Source organism: Bos mutus, chromosome 16 (assembly GCF_027580195.1).
Source record: "Bos mutus isolate GX-2022 chromosome 16, NWIPB_WYAK_1.1, whole genome shotgun sequence".
Classification (NCBI taxonomy): Eukaryota; Metazoa; Chordata; class Mammalia; order Artiodactyla; family Bovidae; genus Bos; species Bos mutus.
Genome location: NC_091632.1, coordinates 12,743,980 through 12,769,199, shown reverse-complemented (window position 1 = coordinate 12,769,199; position 25,220 = coordinate 12,743,980). Strand labels below are relative to the sequence as shown.

The 25,220-nt window shown below is 37.1% G+C and overlaps 1 pseudogene; it reads left to right on the top strand.

The window, feature by feature from the left end:
* Positions 1-4,656: 4,656 nt before the first annotated feature.
* LOC102277616 (cyclin-dependent kinase 1-like) lies at positions 4,657-23,993 on the top strand (annotated as a pseudogene).
* The last annotated feature ends 1,227 nt before the right edge of the window (positions 23,994-25,220 follow it).

The following is a 25,220-nucleotide window of genomic DNA, read 5'->3' as shown; positions in this document are numbered from 1 at the left end:
TAAGCAACAGGAATGAGAGCCCGAACAAGACAGATGTGGCTCCTGACCCCAGAGACTTAACAGTGTAAGCGCTACAAGGCACCTGACCTTGACTTGGGAGATAGAGACTTCCTGGAGGAAATGACTCCTAAACTGAAATATGAAGATATAAAGATTCTAAAATAAGAAAGAAGAGAGATGAAGCAAAGAGAAAAAAAGAGTATTTATGGTTTAAAAAAGAACTCACAGAAAAGACAGAAATACATTTTAAGAGAATAAAATAAAATGTACAAAGTGTCTAGCGATAAAGCTGGATAGAGAGCAAGGCCAGAATCATGACTATAAAGACCGCTGAGGACTCTGGGTTCTGTCCTGAAATCACTGGGGCCTCCGAGTGGCTTTGCAGGGGTGCAGTTAGTGAAGATCCACCCGCCAACGCAGGAGATACAACAGACGTGGGCTCAATCCCTGGGTCAGGAAGACCTTCTGGAGAAGAAAAACGGCAACTCATCCCAGGATTCTTGACTAGAAAATTCCGTGGACAGAAGAGTCCGGCAGGCTTCAGTCCATGGGGTCGCGAAGAATCAGACATTACTGAGTACCACGTGGTAAGTTCACTCTGGTATAGAAATAAGGATGCGCATGGACTAGTAAAACACATTTTGTAATTTCAGCAATCCAAGCTAAAAACCAGTGATAACCCGACATACTAGATGGCCCAGCTAACAGACTAGAAGAAAGAGGTACTTGCTGGAGCCCACCTTTTAGGCTGTCTCAAATATCTAAACTAGTAAATGCAGCAGCACATATGTAAGGTCCTATATTAATTTTTTAAAATACTTTTCCTCTACCTGCTCCATTAATGCTCCTATTTCCAATGATAGGAACTTCCAATCCATGGCATGATATCACAATCTTCTAGCAAAATACAAACTACTTAAGGATTTTGTGAACACATATACAAGCTAGCAAGCCACTCACACGCTTTGACAAGTGATCTTTCTTCTATGACGATCCCATTGATATTCAGGTAAATGAAATATAGTCTGCGGGTTAAAATGCCAAATGCTATTATTTTTTTAAGGAGAACCATGGCAGTGACACAAGAAAAGATTAGTACAGGTTATCAAAATACCAACTTTTAATTATCTAGAAAAACATGTGACACTAAACAATTGTCTTTATGTCTCACTGAAATATTTCAGGATGGGTTGTTGACTTCTTTCTGTTAAAGAATGACTAGTTATGTAGACAAAAAAACAGATACCATGTCTAGCATTCTTGGGAAAAGCTCACAGTTTCCTCTAAAATGAAAATTTTAATTTAATCTACAAACTTACAGATAGCATCTAGATTCTAGATGAAAATCTGAAAGCCCAACAAGACAGTCACTAGGCTTCAGGGCAGGTCATACCACTCCAGCCATCTCGCAGGCAGGTGCTAATATTAGAGCCAGCTTTGCTTTTTTGCCTTGTGCCAACCTCTCTGGTTCATCACAACTGCCTTAACTGGTGACTTGATCTATTGTCATTAGAGGACATATAAGTCACTCCCTCTCTAACTGAATATTCTCTTTTTCTGGCCCAGCAACCTAAGATGAGGGAAGAGCAAATAGCTGTGGACATGACTGAGTGCTGAGATATGGACATGGACAGAGGCAGAAAGAACAAATCCACACAAAAGGATGGAAGATTACATCCCAAACTCAATGACTCGGTCTCAGCTTAAGGGCTTCCCTGGTGGCTCAGACTGGAAATAGAACTGCCATATGACCCAGCAATCCCACTGCTGGGCATACACACTGAGGAAACCAGAAGTGAAAGAGACACGTGTACCCCAATGTTCATCGCAGCACTGTTTACAATAGCCAGGACATGGAAGCAACCTAGACACCCATCGGCAGATGAATGGATAAGAAAGCTGTGGTACATATGTACAATGGAATATTACTCAGCCATTAAAAAGAATGCATTTGAATCAGTTCTAATGAGGTGGATGAACTGAAGCCTATTATACAGAGTGAAGTAAGTCAGAAAGAAAAACACCAATACAGTATACTAACACATTTATATGGAATTTAAAAAGATGGTAACGATGACCCTATGTGTGAGACAGCAAAACAGACACAGATGTAAAGAACAGTCTTTTGGACTTTGTGGGAGAAGGCGAGCGTGGGATGATTTGAGAGGGTAGCATTGAAATGTGTATATTATCATATGTGAAGCGGATCGCCGGTCCAGGTTCAATGAATGAGACAGGGTGCTCAGGGCTGGTGCACTGGGATGACCCTGAGGGATGGGATGGGGAGGGAGGTTGGAGGGGGGTTCTGGATGGGGAACACACGTGTGCCCATGGCTGATTCATGTCAATGTATGTCAAAAACCACTACAATATTGTATAGTAATTAGCCTCCAATTAAAATAAATTAATTAAAAAAAAAAAGAATCTGCCTGCAATGCAGGAGACCTGGTTTGATCCCTGGGTTGGGAAGATACCTGGGAGAAGGGAACAGCTACCCACTCCAATATTCAGGCCTGGAGAATTCCATGGACAAAGGAGTCTGGCAGGCTACAGTTCATGGGGTCACAAAGAGTTGGACACAACTGAGAGACTTTCACTTTAAATCAGCTTAAAGAAAATAACTCTATAAACTGTTATTTCATATCTTTGCCAATAAACTGAATGAAGGAACTGAGAATACGTTCATTAATTTTGTAGATGATGTTAGGAATGTTATATTGGGCATGGTGGCTAATTCATTAAAAGAAAGATACATGAGGAATCTCAAAATACTAAAGAAATAATACACCAAAACAAAATGAAGTTCAACATAGATAATGCCAAGTTACTATCCCACTAGGAGCCAAATGCTGATAAAGGTTAATGAAAATTTTGGCTTAATAAAATGTGCTAAGCAAAAATGTAAAATAATGTTATAATACATGTAAGATAAATATCAGCAGCATAAAGTTTTTAACAAGTGAAAACTAAGCCTTCTATTATGCCATCGGATTCTTATTAAAGCAGTTAGGTTATCTCATATTCAAAACAATGTTCAATTTCTTATCTCCTTGAGTTCCAGTGAAAACAGCAGTCTGATATCCCATCTCTTGTATTTTCACAAATATCTTGATATTACTTGGAGGCTAATGAAAGTGTAATTCAGTCTTAAATGCTGTGTTCTTTTATCATAAAAGGATGAAACAGTCAATTAAAGAAGTTTTAAAAAGAAGGCATAATATAGCCCTAGAAAGAAAGCAGTAGAAATAATAAAGATAAAAGCATCAATTACTTAAGATTAAAAACAATACAAGAATTCAAGAACTTTTTCTTAGATTTGGGGGGGGTGGAGAACTAAAATAAAATATACACACCTTTAGCAAGTCTAATCAATAATTACAATAAAACTAATCAATAATTACAATAAAACTAACACTAATTCAGGGAATTCTGTGGTGGTCCAGTGGTTAGGACTGCACACTTCCAATGCGGGGGGCCAGGGTTCCATCCCTTATCAGGTAACTGAGATCTGGCATGCCCTGTGGCATGAAAAGGGGAAAAAAAACCCCCACTAATTGCAGGTTTACTATGCTATATTTTACAGGTAATATTTCCACTCACATTCTATAACTCTACCCTTGAAGAAAAGGATACTGAAACTTGATGGATTGAATAATTTCAAATTCACAGAGATGTTAAGTGGCAGAGTCAAGATTCAAACAAAAGTTTTTTAACTCAGATCTCATTATCTGAACCAATACACTGCTTACAAATACAGGATACAGAGCAGAGACATAACCATAGGTAGGGAGGATATTTAAATTTTTAAAGGTAAATACTTTGTATACCTCAGCACAGATATCCAAACATCTACAAAATAAGCATAAAAATTTTTTAAGAATAAAAGAATTACCTTAACTAAAGCACTGTTTTGTTTATTTTTTTAGTACTTTTGTATGGGTTTAGTTGCTCAGTCATGTTGGACTCTTTGTGACCCTTTGGATTGTAACCTGCCAGGCTCCTCTGTCTGTGAGATTTTTCAGTCAAGAGTGGGCTGCCATTTCCTTTTCCAGGAATTATGGTGGCAACAAGCAAACACTGGGATTTTTGATGTGTTTCAAACGTTGCAGAGATTTTGAAAGGGACTGAGCCAGGGCCTTCTTTCTCTCAACTGGTGCATGATCACTTATCTCAGCTTTCCAAAGAGTTTGAGCATTACTTCCCAACCACAAAAGATCCCCAAGCTGGGAAGGAATGGATCTGAGAACATTTATTAATAAGCCAGGTGAACTGAATGACTGTGCTTGAGATTGAAAAATGGTGGTCTTAAAAGTACATTTGAGACAACTTCAAATCTCCGTTAAGTTCAGGATTCAAGTCAAGGCAGAATATCTTGAGATGGCCACAAAGGCACTGAAAAATCGGCTTCCATGTCCAACATCCTCTCTTTGTGAAGCAGGGTTTTCTGCAGCGATAGCAACCAAAACGAGACTGTGACTGGACATAAGCAACACACTTGGAATGTTGCTGTCTCCTATCACCCCCAAGTGGGATTGTCTGGCTGCAGGAAAATTTTGCTCAGGGCTGCTACTGATTCTGCATTATGGTGAGTCATATAATTATTCCATTATATATCACAATGCAATAATAACAGAGGTACAGCGCACAACACGCGTAATGCACTTGAATCATCCCGAAGCCATCCCCCTGCCCCGGTCTGTGGAAAAACTGTCTACCATGAAACGGGTCACTGGCGCCAAAAAGGCTGGGGAGCGCTAATCCACCACTATGCCACACCCGTAACAGTCATTCCCAGACACATTCCCCATGTTTCAGTCTATATAAACTGGAAAAATCAAGCAGTTCTTCTGGATTATGGAACGACTCCTCAAGAGTCACTCTTTGTACTTCACGTCCAAGGCAGCTAAGACTCCAGTCCACTCAGGTCCAGAAGGACAGACGGATGGTGGAGGAGGGTTTTAAGGAGAATCAGGAGTGTGTCACAAAGCAGCTGTCTCAGAAGAGGCACTGCAGCTTCCTTGGGCATGTCATGCTAACTCCAAACTCATCAGGCTCTTCCCATGTGTCATCATTCCAATTTTCAGGATCCCACCCCCGCCCCGCCCCCACCGCAATCAACACCCTCATTTCAACAGCAGACATTCTACAAAGCTGGGGATCCAGTTTGCATTGTAATTTAGCCATTCTGAGGAAGAGACTTTGGATTTCATTTTCAGCCATCTCAGTTCTCTGAATTACAAGAGATATGGCTCTATTTAGGGGAAGACAGAGAAATTTTCAGGTGATTTACGAGCTGGGAATTCAAATCCCTTTGCTCACCTTTTTCTCCCCGCCATGTTCATGAAACTTGTTATTCTGAAAAAATGTTTCCAGGTGTCAAAAGACATGGTGTCTCACCTCTTAAAAAGTATTTGATTAGGAGTATCCGCTGATGATCTTGTGCCTATCACTACTGCCACACCAGGCCATGGACAACCAGTACTCTCTTTACTACTTAAAATAGAATCAGCACCTTTAAATCAAATCAGATCAAGTTGGAGAAATCCCAGAACAAATTCGGAACATGCATTCTTAAGATACTCTTCCTTTAAAAGTACTCTCAGTAACAAAACCTGTATTAGGGTTCTCCAGAGAAACAGAACAAAGAGGAGAGAGGGAGGGAAGGAAGGAGAGGAAGGGGGAAAGATTTATTTTGAGAAACTGGGCCGTAATATTGTTGGGGCTGGCAAATATGAAACATTAAGAACAGACCAGCAGGCTGAAGACCCAGGGAAGAGTTGATGTTACTGTAGTCTTGCAGTCTATAGACAGAAATCCTTCCTTTTTGGCTGGATCTCAAGTCTTTCCTTTCAAGGCCTTCAACTGATTCGATGAAGCTCATCTGTATTATGTACGGTAATATGCTTTGCTCAAAAAATTACTGGCTTAAAGGTCAGTCATATCTAAAAAATACATCAGAGAAACATTTAGACTGGGGTTTGACCAAACAACTGAGTACTACACCCTAGCCAAGATGACACAGAAAATTAACTCTCACAATATCCATACAAAAACCTGTACACAAAATTTTATAAGTCTTATGTGTAATACCCCCAAAATGGAGAGCACACAACTGTCCTTCAACAAGTGAATATTTAAACAGACTGTGGTACACCGATGCCATGAAATACTCTCAGCAATAAAAAGGAGCAAATTACTGATACATGCAACAATTTGGGTGGAATTCAAGGGCATTAGGCTAAGCAAAAAAATCCAGTCTCAAAAGGTCACATATTATATAACTCTACTTATATAGCATATTAAAATTACAAAATCATAGAGTTAAAGAATAGAGTAATTATTACTAGGCATTAAGGATATTCATTCAGGTCATTATGAAGATGTATTTATTAATATAAGAGGGATTGTTTTGGTTAAGAATTCATGGGAAGGTTTAGAGAGAAAATGTTTAAAGAGATGCATAATGATTTTCACTAAACCAGATATTAAAATAATTACCAAGATTAACAAGAGAATAGACGGAACAATGAAACCATATAAGAAGTTCAGTATATTTGTATACACAGTGAGCCAGAATATGATAAAGAAGGTTGTCTCAAATCAGTGAAGAAAAAATAAACTCAGAGGTTATTCAATAAGCAATGCTGTCATCTTTGGGTGTAGATACAGGGATTTCACATACATATTAGCTATTTGAAAAAATGTTTAAGTTTAAATGAATTTCGATTTTAGATAAAATTTACTAAAGCAAAGCAAAAACTCATAAGTAAAAATGATTAATACTTTTTCCTGCATACAAATATAAAAATTCTATGCATCAAAAGATGCTATAATCAAAATTCAAAATTATACAATGAAGAGGACAGCAAAAACTAAGATATAGCAAAAAAAGAGAGAAAGAAAAGTTACCAGTCTTAACACGCACTTGATATTTTTAATAAACTTTAAACCTACAAGAGCAATTTCAAATAGACAGTCACCAAATAATTGTAAATTATCATTAAAGAGAAAACTATCCTAAGACTCTTTGTGTACATTCCAAAAGTCACTGGTAAATGTAATCCAGTTGATCTATGCAAGGGCAACAAAGGAAAATTAAGAGAATTAGAATTAAATTCTCCTTTGGGTCTGGTAAAGCCACTCCTGTCTTACCAAAGAATTTCTTTGTGAACAATCCCTAAAATCAAATCTTTTGTGCCTAAATTTCCCATCTGCTCTGAAGACTGAGGTGCACACGACGCTGTTGAATACTTTGGTGGCTGTGTTGTTTCAAATCACACTGCTCCTACTGCAGGATTTTCTTTCATAAAGTTAAACATAATCTATCAAGTAATGCTGGTTTCTATTCTTAAATCTAATCCTATTCTATTCTTAAACTTGATTTAAGAATAGATGCCTAGATGACTGTATAGTCCATCTGGGACAAACTAATTCAGCAGTCTTGGTAGCTATAAAAATAAAGGGAAGGCTACTCAAAAACCTGCAGAGCAGGCTATGGAAGGGATCTAATACTCAAAATTCAATTTAGACACTTAGGGAGTTTTCATTAAAGACAACAGGAAGAAAAATAACATGAAAAATATCCGCACTCATGGTAAACAGAGAAAGGGAGGGTAAACAATATACCAATTTGACAAACCTTTTTAAACAAATAAATGAGAAAATAATCTTGCATGTGATTATTATTAATGAAATCTGCTATAAACTTTTAAAAATACCTTAAAAATTAGGATATTCTTTGACACTGATAATCTATTCCCAGGAATTTTGTGTCAATGTAAAAATTACTTTTTTCTAAGGAATCAAAGCTACTGAAAACAGTATAAATGTTTCTATTCAAAAATATTATTTGTAATAACATAAATTTGTACATTAAAAAAAATCCAGAAATAGGAGATTGGTTAATAAATAATATTATTCCCATACAATAGAACACTATATTATCATTAAAAATTAGATAAACAGTAAGAAAATAAATTGAAAAATGGTTGCTAATGTAGGAAAATATTCAATGTTACATTAGGTTAGAAAAATTCTGGACATAATCCACAGAGTGATACCTGTTTTGTTTAAACTATGTGTATATTTAAATTTTAAAATTATATGATAATAATTGAAATATTAATTGTTATTGTGGAGGGTATAATTATGTGCTATATATTTTCTAAACAATTCTCTGTATTTTCTAAATTACTGAAAATGAACAAATATTACTAGATGACCAGAAAAAAAAGCTACTGTATTTCATTATATAAATATATATTGAGATTATATATAATGAAATTATATATATATAATATATATAACACCCACACACACACAGGATCCTTTTATTCTTAAAAAGGCAATACAGAACAATTTCCAAAATCTGATGTAAAGAGCACAAGATAACAGGATTTTAACATGTTAATTGCGAGAAAAGAATGACAAAGTTTCTATAATAAAATACATTTAGGAAAAACTGGGCTAAACAGAGTCGAAAAGTCTTCTTCAGGCTTCCAGAGCCTTCAAACGCAAATTTTTCAACCTCAGCCACCTCCATGCCAGCCCCTAGAGAGACTCCACAGAACCTCTAAGAATTCGGAGAACCACTTAAAAATCGCCAGTCTCTTCTATTATTCTCACATGCTGGATATATTTTATAAAATGTAATGAGACAGGGAGGGAAGAAGAATGAATTACGTTACAATAATAGTGAACTTCCACAAGGCAATAATGTCTAAGTACATATTGGGACCAGGGAAAGGGGGCAAGAACTGAAGAAGACAGCAGATGGAAAGGCGCGCAAACTTGACCTGCTTATTAAAACTGGTCTTATATGGATATATTATAAAATATGCAAATTGCATACATATGCTTTCACATGTCATGACAAATCACACTGATGTGGTAGAATTTTAAAGATACTATAAACTGAAATTATACATATACCTTAGCATTTAAATTAAAACTGCACCTTTGACTTTAAAAGCACCAGAGAGTTCAGTGCTAAAATTTATGCAGCAGAAAACAAACTTCAGCATTATTTACCAAACAGATCTTCATATTAGCCATTAGATGGCACCACATATCTACTAGTTAACATAACTGTAATCTTCCCCCATGTGTTTAAAAAGTATTATAAAACATATTTATCTTTTAAGTAAATATCATACATGTTATCTTTTGTCATGATTAAATCTTAAGTTTTCAAATGAAGAAAAATAATTAAACAATTATATCAGTATCACCCTTTCTGCAACATTACAATTTAAAAAAACTAAGTCCATTCAGAAATCAAACTGGAATGTTCTAAGACAACTATTCAAAAGTTAAATGGCAAATGGCTAGAGAACGTCTTCCCTTAAGACAAACAGAAGATAAGACTAATTTTCTACCTTAATTTTTTTCTTCTTCTTTTCTTTCATAAATCTTACACTGTCCAGCTTCTAATTCTTCTCAATAATCTAATTTCTGTCTACTGTTCTTACCTAAATTTCATCATATTTTATTCTCTAATCTAGGACTCTCAATTTCTATCAATTTAAAGTGTAGCTTCCTAGTCTCTACCCTGATACCCTCTGTTCCACATCTTTTTATCTACTATTTAGACACACAAAAAACTGCCCTATTCTGCTCATTGCTTTTTCCAATCCAAATTAAGATAGAGTAACAAGGATAAGATTGACCCTACAACCTGAAAACACTGAAACACGAGACAAAATATACGAAAGACACTGGACACGGGCAAGAAAGGGCAGTGACCACGGAGAAAGGAAAAAGTGATAATTATTATTTTCCAAGCTTACCGCCTGGAGAAAGTTTCCAGGCTGCAGCAAAGAGAAAGGGAGCCCAAGCAGTGCCCTGGGAATAAAAGGAGGCTAAGGGGCCAGAGTTTGCACAGCTGAGTATCAGAGAATAGAAAGGGTTAGTCGCTCAGTGTCTGATTTCCTCACGACCCCATGGACTGAAGCCCACCAGGCTCCTCTGTCCATGGAATCTTCCAGGCAAGAATACTGGAGTGGGTTGACATTCCCTTCTCCTGGGGATCTTCCTGACCCAGGGATCGAACCTAGGTCTCCCACATCGCAGGCAGATTCTTTACCATCTGAGCCAGAATGAAAGCTGTGCAGAAAGAACTCCAGAGAGCCGTGCTGAGTCACCTATAAGTAAGAATACAGCTGAGTACTGCTCAAGACATAAAACCACCAGAGATTGGGAAAAGACTCCTCCAAAAGGATTAAAGACAAAAGTGGTCAAACATCACACAGCACAGAAATAGTGTCTATTTTCAAGATCCAAAACGAAACACCAAACCTATAGGGCACTGATTAGAATTCTAGAATATCTTGCCCAAAGGTGAGGAAAAATTAAACTCTAGAATAAATGCAGGTATGATCCCACCAAACAATATTTAAAAGAAGACAAAAAGGAACAAGCTGTTTCCAAGTAACAGCCTAATTCATAACAAAATTCAAAAAAGTAAACAAAATAGCTAACATACAACAAGGAAAACTTCACAATATCTAGCATTCAATAAAAAATTATTAGGCACACAAAGAAGAGGAGGTGAAAATTTTTAAAAAAATCAAAACTGACTCAGAATGACAGAATTAGCAGACCATGATATATGGTTCCAGGTAATTTCACCAATAAGCATCTTTGCTACATATCAGCCATAAATATTTTCACCACATACCTAATTGGTCATAAGGTAATTTTGCTGTAAAAGATTAATAAAAAAAAGAGGACATTTAAAAGTACATAATGAAACATTAAGAAATGAATACATTAAAGAAACTATAGCAAAATATAAAAGTGTGGAATATATTTAAAATGTGTGTAAAGTCATAACAAAGCTGTACAAATTAACTGATCTTATGAGTTGTAACAAGCACTGTCCTCAAAGTCTTTCATTCACAGAATTTTATACGTCTTTTCTTCTTATTAATTCATCTCCTCGTTGGCATTACTCTTTTACTTTTTCAATAAAATTTCTTTCTATATTAAGAGGAGTAACAGTTTCCAAATACTAGGATGCATATCTGTAAACTGAGCTTTGAATTTCAGTGAAAGCCATCCACACTGTTGCTTGTTCTTCCTATACTGTCTCATGTCTGTTAATAGACACTGCAAACTTCTAAGGGAAATGTGAGTTCATTGCTGCAGGTTCAGATCACCAAAGGATCTGCAAACTGATACATTAGTTCCTAGTATAATATGCAATTGGGCTTTATCCTCTCTTATTTCACACTTCTAGTATGTTTTATCACCATATTTTCTATCAACTCAGTATATATTATATATAGTTTGTTACCATTGCTATTTTAAGATCACCACACCTACTGGTCACTGTATAGACTATTATGAGGGCTAAGGTTTATAATAATACAAAAATGGGTACATTGCATTAACAGAGAAATGAAACCAAACTGCCAACCAGTTATTTTATCTTTATGGCAAAACTGCCTTACAGCCAATTAGTTATGCAATGACAATGCTTGCAGGAAAGATGCTTAAAGAGAAATATTGGACACAAATACTAACAGTTATTATAATGTATCCCATGGGTTCAAAAAGCTAGCAAAAAGACAAAGTATTAAGAACCACTGATATATGTTTTTAAAAACCTAAATCAACCTTCTAAAGATGAAAACTATAATATCAGAGGTAAAAAGATTAACAACAGATTAAATATTGAAAAATAAACATTAGCTGACTTGAAGACATACCAATAAAAAGTAACTGAATAAAACAAAGAAAACAATTCTTAAAATGAACAGAAAGGCTGTAAACTGTGAGACAACTTAAGGTGCACAAATATATACGTAATTAGGGTCCATAAAAAGAGAGGCCAGAGAAGGGAGAATTAAGAAAATATTTGAAAAAATAAAGTTCAAAATTTTTACAAATTAAATGAAAATGACAAACTACAGAAGCTAACTGAACCCAAGTACAAAAAACATGAAGAAAGGTACAAAAAGGAATATCATATTCAAATTATTTAAAAACAGTTACTAAGATCTTAAAAGCAACCAGAAAAAAATTACACATTATGTAGAAAGGAAAAAAGATAAGGTTAACAACAAATTATTTGTTAGAAACAAATGCAAGCTAGAAAAAGTGGAGCACCCATCACTACAGTACAGAAAGAAGGGGAAAGGTGATTAACCTAGAATTCTTTACCAGTGAAAATATCTTTGAAAAACAAAGGTAAAATAACAGTAATAAATTGTTCTTAAACTGTGAGACATTCAAAAGCGAAAAGAATTCACCACTAGCAAACCTACTCGAGAAATGTTAAAGTCCTTTAAGCAAAAAGAAAATGATAACACATGGAAACAGATTTATCAAAAAGGAATACAAGGCACTGGAAATAGCAAATGCATGGGTAAAGACAGGTTTCATCTTATTAATTTTTTAAAAAGATAATCGAGAGTGATATCAAGGAAAACGGAGGAGAAAGCGTCAAGGGTTGGTTTCTGCACTGAAACAACTATTACACTGGAAAAAGGCGTCAGAACCAATGATTCTTCCACAAAAAATTTTGTTTTCTATTTCTTTACTTCTGTACCTACATGAGATAACAGATACTCACTACACTTATTGTGATAACCATCTCATGATGCATGTAAAGTTGTACACGAGAAACTTATACAGTGCTGTACCTCAATTATATCCCAATGAGGTTTAAAATTTCTTTTGAAGTCATCTATTGCTGAATTCTGCAACCTAATCAGACACTTAGAGCAACCAGACATACCTGATGAAGAAGAGGTTGCTGAAATTTGGTAGCAGAGCAGTGGTGTAGGAGCCAATCATAACCCTTCATTCTTGGCCCCTCCTGGGTGGGGAAAGCACCTTATGCTCCTGGAGCAGCTGGCTGGGGTTGGGGGGAGGGCGGTGGCACTAAGCACGTTGTCTTATGAAAATTTGGGGCTGCACACTTTGGTTCTTCTAGCTATTCCCTAAAGGACCAGGGCAGATGTTTGCCTTTGTTTTGGCTCCCTCAAACTACAGTGACATCCCTGGCAGGAACTACTGAAAAATTTAGACAGGTAGATCTTTGTTTTGCTTGGTATTTTGGATCCAGACATTTAAGGAAACCTCTATGAAGTCATGGCTGACCACAGATATAATGCAAAAGGAAATACAGTGACCACACCTTAGAAAGGACAAAGACTTTTCAAATATAGTCTAACTGTGGCACCCAACAGGCAAAAGTCAGCAATCCCTGATAAGCAGGAGAATCTGATTTTCATGCCACATTATGGCATTCAAAATACCCACTTCCCAACAAAGAATCACAAAGCAAGGAAACAGGAAAGTATGTCCTGTTCACATGAAAAAATATATAAATATTTTTACATTTCAAAACCATCTCTAAGAAACCCAGACATTAAAATTGCTAGTAAAAAAAATTAGAAATCAACTGTATTAAATATGCTCGGTGAGCTAAAAGAAGAAGAACTAAAGGAAATTCAGAGAGTAATGTATTAACAAATAGAGGGTCAATATATACACACTGTTCAAAAGAAACAAGCAAGAATTCTGATGATGAAGATGGCTGAGATACAAGACAACTGGAAGTATTCAGTTTGAGAAGCAGAAAAATAATGAAGAAAAATTAACAAAGCCCAAGGGACCTAGGGAATATCATCAAGCATACAAATATATGTACCACAGGAGTCCCAGAAGGAGAAGAGAGAGGGACAGAAAAATATTTGAAGAGATAATGGCCACAAACACCCTAAATTTGTTGAAATAAATGTAAACATCCAAGGTCAAGAAATTCCAAGCCCTATAAATGCAAAGTGACCCACACGAAGACACATTAAACTCGTGAAAAACAAACTCTTGAAAACAGGAAGAAAGAAACATCTCATTACATACAAGAACTTATCAGTAACAGTTGATTTTTTTTTTTTTAAATCAGAAACCATGGAGGGCAGAGGGCATTAGGGTAACATATTTAAAGTCCTGAAAGGAGAAAAAGAAAGTCTGTGAACCAAGAACTTTAAACACAGCAAAATTATCTTTTAAGAAAGAATGAAAAGGTAAGACATTTCCAGACAAATAAAAGTTGATGGAGCATGTTACTAGAAGAATCGTCCTACAAGAAATACTAAGGAAGTCCTTCCAGCTGAATCGAAGAAACAGTGGACAATACTAGAAGCCACAAGACTGAACAGGACAGGGTAAATGGAACTCCACAGATGAATAACAAAGCCAGTTATTGCATTTTGGGTTTATAACTCATTTCCCTCATCGCTGTTTCAAAAGAACATACATAAAATAACCATTATAAATCTATGGACACATAATGCATGTACTCTGACAACTATCAGAAAGTGGAATTAAGAATCAAACCTCATTTACAAGTGCATTATAAAGAATAAAATATCTGGCAATAAATCAAGCCAAGAGGCACAAACTTCTACTCAGAAAACTATTAACTGTATGATACTGATGAATGAAACTGAAAATGACACAGATGGAAAGATATACTCAGGGACCAGAAGAATATTGTTAAAATGTCCATATTACCCAAGGCAATCTACACTGGTTCTAGAAAAGACAAATCAATGAAAAGAAAAGAAAAAAAAAATCTAAGTGGGTCAGTTTCTGTAGATGTTTTTTTCTTTTCTTTTCATTTATATATATATATATATACACACACACACACGGAACTTCCCCAGAGGCTCAGACGGTAAAGCGTCTGCCTGCAAGGTGGAAGACCTGGGTTCAATCCCTGGGTCAGGAAGATCCCCTGGAGAAGGAAATGGCAACCCACTCCAGTACTCTTGCCTGGAAAATCCCATGGACAGAGGAACCTGGTAGGCTACAGTCCATGGGGTCGCAAAGAGTCGGACACGACTGAGCAACTTCACTTTCACTTTCATATATACACATACACTAATTTAGTATATAATAACAGAGGTATATCAAATTAGCAAGGATGAATTTTTCAATAATTAGTATTCAAATAACTGGTTAATCAGAGATAAATACAAAGCTGAGTCCTTCACAATGAAAAAGCTGCAAGTAGATTCAAGACTTAAATGTTTAAAGATGCCTACATTTTACAGTAATTAGAGACTCACTGAGTTAAACTATGAATTCTTTAGAGAAATCATCTCCAAATGTAAGCCACAGTCAACATCTGTATGACTCTCACTTTGTGGACAAATTTCTCAAAGGTTTGTTTGTGGTTATATAACTTTGGGGGCTAAAAGGTAGAAAAGATGAATCATATTTCAGCTGATGCACAGAAAACTGTCCTCTGTAGGTATTTTCTCTCTTCTTGAAAATGGTCATAAGGTAGTATAAGTAACTAAGAAATTAAATTTATTGTTCAAAACAACCCAGCCATATATATCTCTTTATACAGAAACTCATATAAATAAAAAAGTACTTAAGCCAATATAGCCCATTCTTTCATCTGAGTCTTAGGATGAAATAGACCCATAAGAACAACAACAAAAATCTCCCTTCTCCCCTATTCTGCTTCTAAAGGAAAAACATCTTAGGAGAGAGAAACCAAAATTAAGTTGATAATGCGGGTAGCATTCTGTAAAATGTTCAGACGCTTATTACTGAAAAGGGCTGTAGTGGTTGGTATATATGACATCAATTTTCAGAATGGCATCAAGAATTCATCTCTAATCATCTTCTCTGAAGGATTAAAAAGGAACCCTGGACATCTCAGCTTCAAATCAAGGAGGCACGATCCTGAGCTAGAGTAGGCCGAGACCTCGTCCCTTGGACCATGGACTGGGCAGTTAAAACATTCTGATTCTTCTGTCTTGGTGCCAATAAATGAACTTTCTTTTCCTTTTCAGGGTCAGTTATTAAACAGTGTGTAACATAGCTGAATAACGCATACGGGCTTAGGAAAAACGGAAAGAGGCTTTAACCCTATGAAGTTGGTCCCTAGAAGTCATTCTGCAAAACACCTTAGTTTTATACTCACAAAACTCCAACTAATCCAGGCTATAGAAAAAATAAATAAAAGGATAAGAGAGAAAGTGGTACTTTCAGACAGAAAGGACCGGGTGAGGTACAGGGCTGGCTCTCACAGTCTCCATTTTTATAACAATGACTCCAGATTCTCATAATACTGTGACCTTCACAATAAATTCTTTCCCCTTAAGTCCTGAACTTCAACCTCCCCTTCAACTGTTGAGGGGCTGCCTTACTCACTAAATATTGATATTAACTTACAGCAGCCTCAATTTGGAATACAAAACTAAAAATAGCAAGCATGAGTCAACGCGGAAGGCTCTTTTCCCTCTGGGTGCACATAAAACTCTCATTAAGAAGTTCAAGGAAGCTGGGAATGAATCAAAGAAAATACAGCTCCATGATTTCCACCTTCCACTAAATTGTAAATGAAAATGTCATTTTAATTATAGTAGCAAAAGCCCTATTCTTTGTTACCATCAAGGCTCTATAAATTCACAATCTAATTAAAAATTCTTGAGTCAGGAAAAAAAAAAGAACACCTTAAAATGTACTCTAACACAATAGTTACAAAAATCTACTGGCCCCCTCAACTCAAGAGTATCTCTTATTAGCACTGCCTAGAAGTCACTGAGCTCTATGAAAGGGAAAGACAGCTAGCCAAGAGCTACAAAATATGAAAACAGTATAAACAGGAGAACTATATTACAACTCTAGATTTTTTAAAAGATAAAATTCAAACTAAATTACATGCTAGGAAAAGAAGCACATTATTTACAACACACTGTTTAGTCACAACAAAGAAATAGAAATAGTCACAAAAAATTATAATTTTTAGTATTTGAGTGTTGATTTAACAATACATAAAAATGACTTTTACTGGATTTGCATGGAAACTGAACACAGATCTCTTCATATGCCAACATCCAAAAATTAGTGCTCAGAATTTTCCATACTCGGAGCCACTCCCTTATTCAGAGGTCAGCCAAGTGTTTCCTTTATAAATTGCCCGTCATTTAAAACATTGTGGAAGATTCATGTTGAGCCAAGTCATTAGTAGCTCTCATGCATTCAAAATGCTGAATGTCAAACCACTAAAACAATGAGCAACAGAAACTATCAGGACGTATCTTCCACATTTATATATACAGAACACATCTGACCCATTGTTAAGAGTCTGCAGGTTTCAAGAGCTGTCCCTACTCCTTCATTAAAATAATATTAATAACATGCATATATCAACTTACTGGCTAAGAAGCCAGACACAAAAAGCCTACACAATTCACTTAGCCTAATGTTTTTAAAGAGTTGACTCATTGGAAAACACCCTGATGCTGGGAGGGATTGGGGGCAGGAGGAGAAGGGGACGACAGAGGATGAGATGGCTGGATGGCATCACCGACCTGATGGACATGTGTTTGAGTAAACTCCGGGAGTTGGCGATGAACAGGGAGGCCTGGCGTGCTGCGGTTCATGGGGTCGCAAAGAGTTGGACACGACTGAGCAACTGAACTGAACTGAATGCTTTCAAGATGTATCCATGTTGTGGCTTACATCAATTTTCATTCCTTTTTGTGTGTGAATAATATTCCATTACATGGATATACCAATTTTGCTTACTCCACTGATTGGCTGATGTATATTTGGGGGTCATTTCTATTGTTTTAGTGATTATGAAAAATGCTGCTATGAACATTTATGTACAAGTTTTATATTAACATGTATTTTCAATTCTCTTGAATATACCTGGGCGTGGAATTGCCAGGTCATCTAGTAACTTCAGTTGTTCCTCAGTATCCATGGGGCACTGGTTTCAGGACCTGCTGTGAATACCGAATCCAAGGATGCTAACATCCCAGTGGGCCCACTATGACCATGCTTCTGCATCCACAGAGCCAACCACCCACTGATCAAGCATTAAGCTCATCATCTGAAACTGGCTGAACCCAACGCAGAACCCACAGATGAGGTGTCGACTGCATATTTATTGAAAAAAATCTGCATGTAACTGAGCCCGTACAGCTCAAATCCATGATTTTAAAAAATATTTAAAAAACTATATATTTTTAACTTTTTGAAGAATTTTCAAACTGTTTTCTAAAGTGGTTGTACCATTTTATATTCTTACTAGCAATACATGAAGATTCCAATTTCTCCACATCCTTAACAACATTTGTTACTATTTTTAAGATCATTCTTAGTCAAGCATTAGGAAGAGAACAATTGAGAATCCTTATACAGTTTTATTTTATTTTTCCTTAGAAGCTGCCAAAGAAGTAAAAATTATGACTGAAAAGGAGTAAATAAAACTATCATGATTTGCAGGGGATACAAATGTCGATATAGAAAACCAAAAATATCTGTAGAAATATTAAAACAGTTTAGCAATAAGACTGGATATAAAATCAATATAAAAGTTAATTGCATTTACATTATCAGATTTCCTGTTCTTCACAGCAATAAAAATATGAGATTTCTAAGCACAAATCTAACAAAAATTATGCAAAATTTTTATAGAGAAATTTTTAAAACTTTATTGAAAGGCGTTAAACAAATGCAAAGATACACTATGTTCAAGAACAGAAGGTTTCAGTTACAATAAAGACATTAACTCCATATGGATGCAAAGATTTAACATAACTCATTAAAATTGCAAAAGGGCTTTTTAAGAAACTGGACAGATTGATTCCAAAATTTAAACAAAAAACAAATCAAAGGCCCAGCAATAATCATGACACCACTGAGAAAGAAAAAGAATTTGCCCCAATAGATAAGAATCACAAAGTTCTAATAATCAGTGAAGAAAAGGAACAGATAAGTGTTGATAATGGAACAGTGTGAAATATTTTAAATACTTGGTAAATTGTGTAAAGAAAAACTGAAATTAGGTTCTTACTTTTATATTTGGAAATATAAAAAATTTCCAAAAAATTAATTTCAGCCAGATTAATAATAATAACTATGACCAAAGTTTAAAAGGTTAAGACTTTAAACTTTAAAAAATATTATTTCCCCCCAAAGTCCTAAAGAGTGCTAAAGAGAAAAAAGGAGAGAGAATGAAAAAAAGAATATTTAGAAGTCTGACTAATATTAAAATTTTTGCTCAAAGACCATGGACATTTGTATCTGCAAAAAAATGAAGTTGCCTAGCTCCATGCCTCCCAAATTTCCCTCTCCAAATTGTAAAAACTAGAAGTAAAAAGTAAATCTACATAAAAACCATGTCCTCAGAATAACTTGAATACAGAGAATACTGAAATCTCAAAATAACTGTTAGTAAAAAAGACAAAACTTAACAGATCTTAGGGCATAATCTCTCACTTTCTCACCTACTCCAATCCCATTGAAAGGCTTTGTCTTAAACAAAGACAAAGAAAAACTGCTGAGAAGACAGAAAGAAGATTTAAAAAAAAAAAAAAAAAAGTGACCTAAAACTATTGTCAGAAAGAAAAGCTGGACATGAGTCTGAGTGAACTCCAGGAGTTGGTGATGGATAGGGAGGCCTGGCATGCTGCGATTCATGGGGTTGCAAAGAGTCGGACACGACTGAGCGACTGAACTGAACTGAATCTGAAAACACTAAAAAAAAAAAAAAGAAAAAACAATAGATTTAGATAGAGCACAGGGAAGGAATCTCAAAGTACACGTGAGCTGAAGGGACAAGCATGACTTACATGGGTGGGTGGGTGTCTCTGTAACTTAGTTTCAGGAGAAGGAAAAGGCAAAAAGGCAGAAGGTTCTTTGGCAATTTGGTGGAGATGAGGAAAAGAAAGAAAATGGAAGAGCCTTGGGCTTCCCTGGTGGCTCAGACAGTCAAGAATCTGTCTCCAATGCGGGAGACCTGGGATCGATCCCTGGGTCAAGAAGATCCCCTGGAGAAGGGAAAGGCTACCCACTCCAGTATTCTTGCCTGGAGAATCCCCATGGACAGGGCCTGAGCCTAGGTTCCCTGGGTTCCCAAAGAGTTGGACACGACTGAGACCGAGCAACTAACACTCACTTGGAAAGACAAAAGAATCACAAAATCAGACGATTCAGAACCCCTTCCCTACCAAAACAAAAGACAACAAAATACCCTCACTATATCTTTCCATTTCAATATCCTCTTCTACTCAGCCTGAAATTTGCTCACTGATGTCACATTTTAAATTACACATCTACATCTGGAGGGAATTTATGCAGATGATCACCATTAACATAAACAGAACATGTAAGACAAGGAAAAAGTAGGCATATTACATGAGGGTGGATTCACTGATAAGTGCGAGAATGGGGCTCACTGTACTTCTTGGGCTCACTGCTTCATTAACATTTCCCAGCTTTTTCTGAGATTAGATATAGCCATGACTGAATTACTGACAAGAGGTGTGCATCCAAGGGAATGTGTACTGCTTCTAGGCCTAGCCCATAATCACCTCCTATGCAGAATCCTGCCTTCCCCTTCCCTCTTCCACACCCGCTGCTGGATGCAGATGAACCCGCCACCTCCAAAAGCACACAGGGAAGGCGCCAGAGCCACGAGATAGGAGCCTGGATCCCTGAATCGCTGCTCAAGACTGTGATGTAGCAATCACACCGATACACCTGACTCAGACAAGTGAGAAAGAAATCTGCACCCTATTCAACTCATTATCTCTCTGGGATTTGCCTGACATACCAATACCTTAAATAATACAAAAGGCTATTTCCTAAGGAAGCAAAAAACATTAACTAATGACATACGGTAAGAAGAGGCCTATGGCAACGCTGAGGGAAAAGAAGTGGCGGAGGCAGACTGAATGACAGGCCAGCAGGGATTCTCTCTGGCCAATGAGGCACTGAGGTGGGCGCCCGAAAAGTGGACAGCAAAGGGGTATTTGAAGAAGACAGGTGACGCTCTAAACATAACGACTGTATAACAAGCCTCTACTGCAAACATTAGTGCCAAGTGAAAGTCACTCAGTCGTGTCCGACTCTTTGCGACCCCATGGACTATAAAGTCCATGGAATTCTCTAGCCCAGATTACTGGAGTGGGTGGCCTTTCCCTTCTCCAGGGGATCTTCCTGACCCAGGGATCAAACCCAAGTCTCCTGCATTGCAGGAGGATTCTTTACCAGCTGAGCCACAAGGGAAGCCCCAGAATACTGGAGTGGGCAGCCTATCCCTTCTCCAATGGATCTTCCTGACCCAGGAGTCAAACTGGGGTCTCCTGCATTGCAGGCGGATTCTTTACCAACTGAGCTATCAGGGAAGCCCAATAATAAGCCTTGATCTAAAAATGTAAACTCTGAAAATTGAAATACAACTATACAGGGAAATGGGATGTGGACAAATGCATGGGGAGGATGAAATAATATTTTATTATTTTCAATAATGATTTAAATCACTGAATTATTTATGGACTGCTGCTGCTGCTAAGTCACTTCAGCTGTGTCCAGCTCTGTGCGACCCCATAGACGGCAGCCCACCAGGCTCCTCTGTCCCTGGGATTCTCCAGGCAAGAATACTGTAGTGGGCTGCCATTTCCTTCTCCATTTATGGACTGGTTTTACTCAATAAATGTACTAACATTCATTTAACATGTATTAGCTAGTGTTGAAAGGCAGAGACATTACTCTTGCTGACAAAGGTCTGTATAGTCAAGGCCCAGTGGTCACATACGGTTCAGAGAGCTGGACAGTAAAGAAGGTGGAACACCAAAGAATTTACGCCTTCAAACTGTGGTGGTGAAGACTTCTGAAAGTCCCCCGGACAGCAAGATCAAACCAGTCAGTTTTAAGGGAGATCAACCCTGAATAATCACTGGAAGGACTGATGCTGAAGCTGAAGCTCTGGTATTTTGGTCATTGGATGTGAACAGATGATTCACTGGCAAAGTCCCTGATGCTGGGAAAGACTGAGGGCAGAAGGAGAAGAGGGCGTCAGAGGCTGAGATGTCTGGATGGCATCACTGATGCAATGAACATGAACCTGGGCAAACTCCAGGAGATGGTAAAGGACAGGGAAGCCTGGCATGCTGCAGGACATGGGCTCGCAGGGAGTCAGACATGACTGGGTGACTGAACAAGCTAGTTTAATCCTCACAACAACACACGAGGAACACAATACTGTTATCCCATTTCATAGATGAAGACAGTGAGACGCAGGTTGTGGTTCAGTGGCTAAGTCATGTCCACCTCTTTGCAACCCCACGGACTGCAGCACACCAGGCTTCCCTGTCATTGAGATATATGAGGGCTCAGTAACCCACCCAAGGTCAAACAGTTAATAAGTGGCAGGAAGACAGTATTATTAGAAGCCAGGCATCTTGATTCTAGAACCATATACCCAACCAATACAGTAACCTACCAGAACTAAACCTTTACCTACAACAGGAGGAAAACAACAGATGTTTAGGTATTTTCAAAAGCAAGAAATAGAGAAACAATTTAGAATATGAAGGTGAGCAGAAAACAGCTCAAAGGGTTGAGTGCCTTTGACTGCAGGAGTAGGATGGGTGTGAAGGACGGAAGGGCTAAGAGCATGATCTTATTAACAACAAAAGAAGCACTACTTTGATTTAAAATCAGAGCTTTAACTTTCACTGAAAAGAGATAATTAAGACAAACGCTACATACATCATAATTTTGCTTGAATTTAGACCTGCTGCAAATTCACTTTAAAAAGTGGATCTAACAGAAACTAACACAACAAGTTCCTTTGTAACAGAACACTTTAAGGGGAAATTCAACCTTAGTACCTAATTCACTTAGTACAGCAACTATAGCTTGTTACCTTGTCTACTCTAATTGTCAAAACCCCAACCTCGGAAGGAACCACTAAATTAAAACTGACTGAGAACATTTACTCCTGCATGATGCTTTCAGTTGAGAAAATCATTGGAAAAATCAAACAACTATCCCTGGCAGAACACAAGACAACCATTAAGTGTGTGTTTTGAAATTGGAATTCCAAAGATAATAAATTCATTGAGACAATAAACTATTCATGTTCAAAAACCACAACATAAACATCTCTTTAATGCTTACATATAAATCTATGTTCAGGTTAACCTTGTATTTGGTCTTCTCTTTTCCACCTAAGCTCACTTCCTGAGTGATCTCAACTAGTCTCACTGTTTTAAACACCATATATCAAGGGAGAGCAACATCAACGTGGTAGCTGCTGATGCTTTCCCCGCGGGATAATAAGCCAGGATCTAACATATCCACAGATTAACTTTGGAAGACTATACCAAAACAGAGAAAATTGGAGAAGGTACCTATGGAGTTGTGCATAAGGGCAGACACAAAACTACCGATCAAGTGGTAGCCATGAAGAAAATCAGACTAGAAAAGGGAAGAGGAAGGGGTTCCTAGTACTGCAATTCAGGAAATATCTCTTACTAAAAGAAGCTTGTCATCCAAATATAGTCAGTCTTCAAGACGTGCTTATGCAGGATTCCAGTTATAGCTCATCTTTGCATTCCTTTCCATAGATCTCAAGAAATATTTGGATTCTATTCCTCCTGGTCAGTTCATGGATTCTTCAGTTGTTCAGAATTATTTGTACCAAGTCCTACAAGGGATACTGTTTTGTCTAGAAGACTTCTGTACAGAGACTCAAAACCTCAAAATCTATAGATGGATGACAACCAAACAATTAAACCAGCAGATTTTGACCTTGCCAGAGTTTTTGGAACACCTATTAGAGTATATATCCATGAGGTAGTAACACTCTGGTAAAGATCTCTGCAAGTATTGCTGGGGACAGCTTGTTACTCAACTCCAGTTGATATTTGATCAATAATTTTCAGGGCTTTGGGCACTTCCAACAATGAAGGGTGGCCAGAAGTGGAATCTTCACAGACTATGAAAATACATTTTCCAAGTGGAAACCAGGAAGTTTAGCAATCCACGTCAAAAACTTGGATGCAAATGGCTTGGATCTGCTCTCAAAAATGTCAGTCTATGATCCTGCCAAACGAGTTTCTGGCAAAATGGCACCGAATCATCTATACTTTCATGGTCTGGACAGTCAAATTAAGAAGATACAGCTTTCTGACAGCTTCCACGTCTTGTGTCGAGAATAGATGATTGTATTTTTACTATCATCTCTGTTTATGTCTCATATATTTTCTTTGTTGTAAAACTTAAGCTATATTTCATCTTCTGATTTCAAAAGTGTTAACTTAAAAATGTAAATCCTGTTCTATATGAATTTAAATATAATAATTCTGTATATGTTTGTAGATCCCACTGTAACAACTGTTTGTTACTATATATAACTATATACTATATATACTATACTATAATATACTATATATTTAAAACTATATAAATAAATATAGTATTGATGTCAGGAATCAGGAAAATTTTGAATTAGCTTAAACCATCTAAAATGCTATAGCAAAAAAAAAAAAATGCTATAGCAGTCTACTTTTCTTGTAGTTAAAAATACTAAAATTTAGGAAAGTGTGCTAAGTTCAAAGTTCATAATGCTTTGAAGTATTTCTTATGCTCCGAATGTTTAAATTTTCTTGTCAGTTTCTTGCCATGTGGTAACTATCAGTTCAGTTCAGTTCAGTCGTTCAGTCGTGTCCGACTCTTTGCGAACCCATGAATCGCAGCACGCCAGGCCTCCCTGTCCATCACCATCTCCCAGAGTTCACTCAAACTCACGTCCATCAAGTTGGTGATGCCATCCAGCCATCTCATCCTATGTCATCCCGTTTTCCTCCTGCCCCAATCCCTCCCAGCATCAAAGTCTTTTCCAGTGAGTCAACTCTTCGCATGAGGTGGCCAAAGTACTGGAGTTTCAGCTTCAGCATCATTCCTTCCAAAGAACACCCAGGGCTGATCTCCTTCAGAATGGACTGGTTGGACCTCCCTGCAGTCCAAGGGACTCTCAAGAGTCTTCTCCAACACCACAGTTCAAAAGCATCAATTCTTCGGTGCTCAGCTTTCTTTATAGTCTAACTCTCACATTCATACATGACTACTGGAAAAACCATAGCCTTGACTAGACCTTTTTTGGCAAAGTAACATCTCTGCTTTGCAATACTACCTGCTTAAAGATGAGTATTCTTCAACTGGTATTTCAATTTGTGTGACCTACATGTTCAGGCACTCAGAATGAGAAAACTAACCAGATTTGAGAGATAATGCTTAATTTATAGAGGTTTTTGGTAACATAAAACTAACACTAGTGTACGCCAAAGTTTGCTAAGTTTTACAGTCAGAGGTCAAGGGCTGTCCACAGCAGGAAAGAACAGTTTATACAATTTATGAGCTATCCTATTTTTAGGTAGGTTATCTAT